General features: G+C 37.0%; 1 non-coding gene across 1 annotated transcript; it reads right to left on the bottom strand.

The window, feature by feature from the left end:
* Positions 1-7,666: 7,666 nt before the first annotated feature.
* LOC145127978 (small nucleolar RNA R71) lies at positions 7,667-7,773 on the bottom strand. The gene has a single exon (XR_013716581.1). It is a non-coding gene; the product is annotated as a small nucleolar RNA R71 (small nucleolar RNA).
* Positions 7,774-7,980: the final 207 nt, after the last annotated feature.

The following is a 7,980-nucleotide window of genomic DNA, read 5'->3' as shown; positions in this document are numbered from 1 at the left end:
CTAATTATAAGGTGATCTTTATCAGTTACTTCAATACTTGCTTAGTGCATACCAGTTATATGTAATCCAAAACAGGATAGACCTTCGAATAAGTGACCCTAACTCGAAACCCACAACCAAACAAGGAACAGGGAGTAAAGCAAAGATTACAGATTCTAAGTCTATGACATCCTAGTTACATATAACCTTAGCGTATCCACTTAGCAACTATTGACCTACTGATAAAGACCTTTTTAGTTCTCAGATAAGAATTATTGTAACACAAAATACTCCTATAGTATTTTAGGTTTATGTTTTGTTCTAAGGTTTTCATTGTAGTAGTGTTGGTAAGTTTTTAGACTTTTTGCCATATCACAACCATTCTCGGGCATATGCTAATCACTCCTCGGACCAACATAGTTGATCAGGCTATGTCACTCCCAGGACTGACCATACATCCGCAAGCCTACTTGTGATATTCAACAATCGTAATACTTTTGTTCTGTCCTAGTGACACTGATTTTAGTATGAATGCAGGTATGTATACTTGGTTAAATATTTTAATATTTAAAAGTATAAACTCTTGATCAGAGTATTTTAATCCCGCTGTGTTTATAGTTTGTATATCTTTTATGGGTTGATATACTCGATTCACTATAAACAATGCTCTGATACCAATCTGTCACACCGCAAAACCGGAACGGCAGAAACGTTCTGGGGCGGAGGACGTCATGTAAAGTATCATAACAATGCAAAGTAGTAAACAAGCAACAACATCATCCATTGCATTAATAGTAAAGTTTTAATACATGTGTGTTCTTTGTAATGTATTAGACACCAAAAATGAATGATCAAAATAAAAGACGAGTCTTGACTGTGCTCCGTCTTCTCAAAACCTATCATCGGTACCTGTCTACTGATGACCTGAGAATACAAGTTATTTTGAAAGCGTAGATCAGCATTTAAGCTGGTGAGTTCATAAGTATTTATGATGAAAGAATGTTTCCTGTTTCTTTGAGTAGATGAATGTTTTCCCGAAAATCCTATATTTTCTGTAGTATATGAAAAGCAGTTTTATTTACATAAAATCGTTCTGTTTTGTAAATCAATGTTCTGAAATTGTACTTATGCTTGGCTAATTATACACTAACGTATTGGTAACATCTTTTATATGAGTTATTATAACCATACTGACTAGATGGCCTGACCCAACGCTATGAATGCATTGAAAACTGTTGATAACAATTGTCACTCGTAGGCGTGTATGCCTGACTGTAGCTAGCAGCCTGAGTGTGGGATTGTCAATCCCAATATAGATCTACACACACATTGTTTCGATCCCCTGCTGGAGATTCTGGTTATAATATCAGGACTTAACTATATTGTTTAAAATGAAGTAAACAACCTGTATCCAATGTCTCATAAAAAGTATATAAACGTTACATGTATTTTAGTTGTGAAAACCCAATCATTCTGGATCGAATGATTGATAGTATGTTCTTTACTAGTATTCTTAACTTGTTATGGAAAATGTATACTCTGGAGTAGTTTTGAATTAAACCTATGTTATTGAATAACTATGTACTTTAGTATACTTGAATCGTGTAATAATGTTCTATGAATCATAAATTATACCTATTATAATTTATATGTACGTCTTGAATTGTTACTGAGTATGAATGTAAACCCATTGCTCAACTTGTACAAAGGGTTAAGTGAATGATGAAAATATAAGTTTTAAAAGAAGCTTTGTAAAACATTTGAAGAGTTTAATAATAAATATTGATGACTTGATGTCAATTTATATAACGGTTTAAAAACAGTTTGTTTGATAAGACAGTTTTAAAGTATATGAAATTCTATTGTTTGAAACACAGTTATAAATCACATGTGATTGATTATATAACTATGTGTTTTCTACTTGTACTCCCCCCCATGAAAGCATTTAAAATCATTTAAAAGGATAGATTAAGGGGTATGAACTCACCTGTAGTGAGTGGTTTGGATGAACGGATGGTATAGGATGCTAAGTGTCAAGTGAAGACTTGAGCACACACACGGATCCTATTTAACATATAATGACATATATATATATATATATATATATATATATATATATATATATATATATATATATATGTGTGTATCTAATTAGTGATTAAACAACTAATTTAACAAGTATAGGCACCCTAAAACATGGAAAACACTTTGATTCAAGTGTTATAAGCACTAAAGGGTTGCATCTAAGGGTTGTGTGGCTTTGCTTTAGAGTTTACGGCCCAAGGACCAACTCTCCATGAGTTTACGGCCAAGGGTTTGCGGCCCTAATGTGTTTACGGCCGTAAACTCATGGCAAGGTGTACCATTTTGAAGTTTAAGGTCCTTAGCACAAGGGAAAGGTGTTCTAGACCAAGTTCTAAGCCTTAGGAAGGAGTTTAAGGCAACTTTGCACCCTTTATTAGAATTTACGGCCCAAGGAGATTGCCTTGGCCGTAAACTCCTTTTGATCTTGTTTTCTTGATGTTTTCTAGGTGTAAACTAAGTGATTCAAGCATATAACAAGCTAAGGCAAGAGTACTTACAATATAGAAGCTTGTAAGGATGTTTAAGGTTCAAGAACACTAGTGTGTGTTCTTGGTGTTCTTGGTGAAATGAAGAACACTTGAAGATCTATCAAAATGAAGAGATTTCATGGATGAAATCATGTACAAACACTAGATATTGAAGTATATCAACTAATCAAGGAAAGAATCACTTACAAAGTTGAAGATCTTAGTGAAAAATCGGATGATACTTGAGAGAGAATGACTTCTAGGCTTGAAAATGGTAAAAATGACTAAAATGGCTAAGTGTCATATTTATACCTTAGAGTTTACGGCCGTAAACTCCTTTTTATGGCCGTAAACTCCAAACTCTTGGAGTTTTGAGACTTAAATGTTGCACATCTAACTCTAGAGTATACTTCCTATAATTACCTCTGATGTATTTCAGATTAAAACACCCAAACGGACTCCAAAAGTGCAAAAAGTTAGCAGAAGTAAGTTTGACTTTGATTGAATGTAGGGTTTGTATAAGATAGAAATTTCGGGTTGTCACAGGAAGTACATGAAACAATAAACTGAAACTGTAAGCCCGAGGGCTTAGTGAGCTACCCCCAAAATACCAATACCACACCGATAATACCATATCAATAACAGATAATCAACAACATGCATACTGGGCCTTCGGCCTGACTGGACCGCCCGACAGGGCCTACAGTCTATCTGGATCTATCCCGAGCCTTCGGTATGACTGGACCGCCATTCGGGCCTACAGTCTACCCGGACCGCTCGTAGGGTATGTTGGCCTTCAGCACAAAGCAGGACCGCCTCAACCCAAACATCAAGCAAATAACCATGTGCACAAGACTAACATATACTAGCATATACAGATATCATATATAACTATCTCACAGATCATCGATCATAGCAATCTCTCATAACCAGAGTACCGACCTAACCAGGTCACTAACATACCAATCCTAACGGATCATAAGAGCATAACAACATACTGTCTATCCTAATACCGATCTAACAGATCATAGTACGTGCATCATACTATAACCAAGATAACAACAAAATGGGTCGGCCTTGGTGCCTTAGACCCTATTAATACAGTGAGGATAACTCACCTTGCTGGTAGCTCGGAATGATACCGCCCACACCTCCAGATATAGCTCCAACCACCTCGCCTGTATCCATAAGTGGCCCACTCAATAATCACTCAAATTACCAAAATGCCCTTGGGAGGTACAAGACATCCCACAGTCAAATCAAGTCACTGGTCAATGGTCAACAGTCCATGTTGACCTATTTGCTGAATATGACTTTCTCTGCCTCAAGTCCCTCCTGATTCCAGAATTTCTCGACTCGCCGAGTCGATACGCGACTCAGTGCTTGGAAGTCCAAACTGACTCGCCGGGTCATCTCCCAGACCTTGCCGAGTCCAGACGGGACTAAATTGGACAAAACCCTACCCGACTAGCCGAGTCATCTTCCAGACTCGCCGATTCCATACGCATACTCCCATGATCAAGCGATTCTGAACAACCCCTTTGTTCCAATCAGTAGATCTAGGTCCCTAGAGTGCATTAGCAACGTAAAGTTGCTACCTTTACGTATTTGCATGACTCAAAATCCACATCTAAGCTTGAAATAGGACTTTACTCATAACCAAGGGTTCCTTCATGACCCTATTAAGAACTTTATGAACTTAGGACTCAAAAGGGGGTCAGATCTGAAGTTTCAACTTCAGATCTAGCTCCCATGCCCCACAATCCTTTCATGAATAGCTAAAGAAAGCCCTAATCTTCACATATGAAAGGTTCTTAGAAGAAAGGAGATCAAGGTAACAGCTTGTTACCTCGAAAACGTGCCCAAGCTGAAGTAGACTCTGAATCCACACGAAATCCTTGATGCTAGCCTCTTGATCTACAAGTTTCCTTCACAAAAATCACTTCCGAAGGCTCCAAAACACTCTCCAAGCTCACTCTTACGAGATTTAGGGTTTCTGGCTCTCAAGGGGTGATAGAGGACAGTGGGACGCGCTAATGGTCCAATATATAGGGTGCAAAAACCCTGAAATTTAGGGTTTCCTCTGCCAGCTCCTACTCGTCGAGTCCCCCATGCCGACTCACCGAGTCCCTCATTAAATGACGTGTCCTGACCCGCTGCTACTCGACGAGTCACAGCGTTAACTCGTCGAGTAGACCTTAAAACATGAAATCTAATGGAATAATAATGATACTTGACAGCTGGGATGCTACATCAACTTTGTACAATACATCACTTGCAACCCCTATATTCTGTAAAATGGTGTTTTACATCCCTTTACTTTTTAAAACATTACTTTAACCTCTTCCACCTTAAACTTTGTAAGATGTCATTTTTACCCATTTATTTTCTAAACTTTCGTGTTTATCTCCCGTCCCCGTAGTTATTATATATACATATATATATATATATATATATATATATATATATATATATATATATATATATATATATAATGATTTTCCCTCCTCTACTTTGTATAATGCCCACCGTACTACTTCTTTTTATAATTATATCCCCTACATTTTTATAGATTATTCAAAAACCATCAAACTTACAAAAATAGTCTTTAAACTCTTCTCAACTTTTGATAAATCAACCAACGCTTATTTCTTTAAAACTTTTAGTTTTTTTTTAAGTTGTGATATTCTATACTACATTACTTAATTCTCATGTCTAATACGCAAGAAAAACACATGTAATAACCCGCGGCAAAGCGCGGGCTCAAATACTAGTTTTTAATCTATAATCTAATTTTAGTTTTTATCGTTTTGATTTCCCCGAAAGGTGAGGTGGACGGATGATATTGCCAAATTTATACATAGTTTTAGGCAATATTGATCTACATTTTATTTAATATTTTGGTTATTTGCATAGAATTATGGTACTTATGAGGATAAAATGTTATTTGCAGCCAAATAGAAGTATTTTCAAAGAAAGGGACCAGAAGTGACAATACTTGGAACTTTGGGGGACTTGAAGAAAAGAAGAACGGAAAAGCACCCAAAAGACGTGCTCACGACGTGAACAATGGATGGTTCACGACGTGAGTAGAAAGAGTTAGAAGATAAGCATCCGGGTGAAGGAATCCTTGCCGAATACGATTATCTCGAGTTCACGATGTGAGACTTAAATTCTCACGACGTGAACGGTAAAAAAAAGATATTATAAATACCTTTGCCCATTACGATTTGGAAGACTTTTGGCTGAAGGAAGAGGTTCCAGGAGGCGATTTATAGCAGAAGCAAGGTCTTGGAAAAAGGTTTTCAACACCAAAAAGAGTAAAAGTTCATAATTCGTTTACTTGTTTGATGCTTATAGACATGTTTTCTTATTTGAGTTGTGTTTATATGTTAGTTGCTACTATGAGCAGCTGAATCTAGCTACTCTTATCTAGCTAGATGAAGCTTCAAACTTATGAATAACATAATTTTATATGGATTTATTTAGTTGGTGAATTGCTCGTGTTTGATTTATTGTTACCTAGCATGCTTATGTTGTTGCTTTAAGTTTCTTAAATTCATGTTATGTGTAGCTTAGTGACCATTAACTGCATGAACTTGATAACCTAGTAATTTAGTGAACATTGAATTGCTAGAGCTAGGATCGACCAAAATCTTAGTTAGTAATTGAAGTAATTAACTTTGATGTGCTAGAGAACATAGATTATGATCATAATTGTGTTTACATGATAAATCTTACATAGCATATTCATAACATAATTGATTTTGTGTTTAATTGTGTGTGACCATACATAGCTTTACATGAATTAATTAACTATTGGTAAATTTAGACCTAAATTACTAATATAATAACAACCAACTTAATAATCCATAATTATTAGCTAGCCATAAGGACGAAGTGGATTCGAACTAGATAAGAGTGTCTTTTAATTATTGATTGAATTTGAGTTAAGTTAGTCTGATCTTGCAAAATTAGATAAAAACCCCCTTTTTAGCTTGTTAATAATTAGATTAATTTAGTAGTAAATAGATTAATTATTAACACCGTTCCCTGTGATCGACACCCAACTTACCTAAGCTATACTGTAATCTGACTAGGTACACTGCCTACAAGTGCATAGTTAGTCTAAGTTTGTTAGGTTATAAATATTAAAATTAGTGGGTACTTCCGTGCACATCAAGTTTTTGGCGTCGTTGCCGGGGAACGGCTTAGTTAATTACTAGTTTGTTGCTTTAAATTAATCGATCCTTTTTGTAGGATAAAACCTGCAAAAAAGTTACTTTTCTATTTTAATTTTTTTCTGCATTACAGGACTCACGACGTGAAGCTTACAGATTCACGACGTGAGAACTGTGATTTTTAGTTTTCTTTAGTTTTTAGTTTCTTTTTCTATTTTAGTTCAGTTTTACATTTTTATTTTGTTTAGTTTGCAGGAGTTCATGACCAGAGGCTCTAACACACCTTTGGTGCCATCATTTGAAGATCCGGAGTCAGCCCTTCACAAAAATAAGAACAAGAACGCGAAGGAAGATCAAACGCCAAAGAAAACACCCTTGCAAGAACTAAAATCAGCTTTTTCAAGGAAGTCGGGGAAGAAGACTAAGATAGTGGAATCGAGTTCAGCCTCAAAGGATAAGGGCAAAGTTGAAGAACTTGGTCCAATTCCTATTCCACACGAATCAGAATACGAATCCGACACAGAATTTGGACTTTATACGAGTGAACCCGAGGACGAGCCGGAGAACGAGATGGCAAATATAGATGAGATGGCCATGGGGGACTACAAGAAGCGCATTCGAGATGATGTGGGGCCGGGTTTAATACATCCTACGATTCCTGCCAATGCCACATTCGAGTTGAAGGGACATATCCTTACTGCACTTAAGGATATCCCATTTTACGGGAAGGATCACGAGGATGCTTTCAAACACTTAGACGAGGTGAACGATATTGCGGATTATTTTAATACTCCCAATATCCCAAAGGAGACAGCTTTGCTAAGGATGCTACCAGTCACTTTCAAGGGAGCAGCAAAAGACTGGTTAAAGGCACTCCCACCTGGTACAATCACCACATGGGCCCAATTGCGTGAGAAATTTCTAGATCAGTTTTGCCCACCCTCCAAAATCTCTAAACTCAAGAAGGCGATTGCCAACTTTGAGCAAAACCCGGGGGAGTCATTATACGAGGCATGGGAGCGCTACAAGGGGTTGTTAAGGAATTATCCTCAACATGACCTAAATCTTCAGCAAGAAATGTCGATATTTTATGATGGGGTGAATGTAATGACTAGAAAACTCCTTGATTCACAAGGACCACTAACAAAGAAGAACCCAATTCAGGCCAAGGAGCTGGTTGAAGAATTTTCAAAGCACTCTCGTGAGTATCACAACCCAGGACGCGATGGACTGAAAGGCAGTGGAGGTACACAAACTGAAGAGATGGT

Source organism: Lactuca virosa, chromosome 7, assembly GCF_052849685.1.
Source record: "Lactuca virosa cultivar CGN04683 chromosome 7, Lactuca_virosa_CGN04683_v6, whole genome shotgun sequence".
Taxonomy (NCBI): Eukaryota; Viridiplantae; Streptophyta; class Magnoliopsida; order Asterales; family Asteraceae; genus Lactuca; species Lactuca virosa.
The sequence above is the reverse complement of the archived record's forward strand: the minus strand, read 5'-3'. Positions and strand labels throughout refer to the sequence as shown.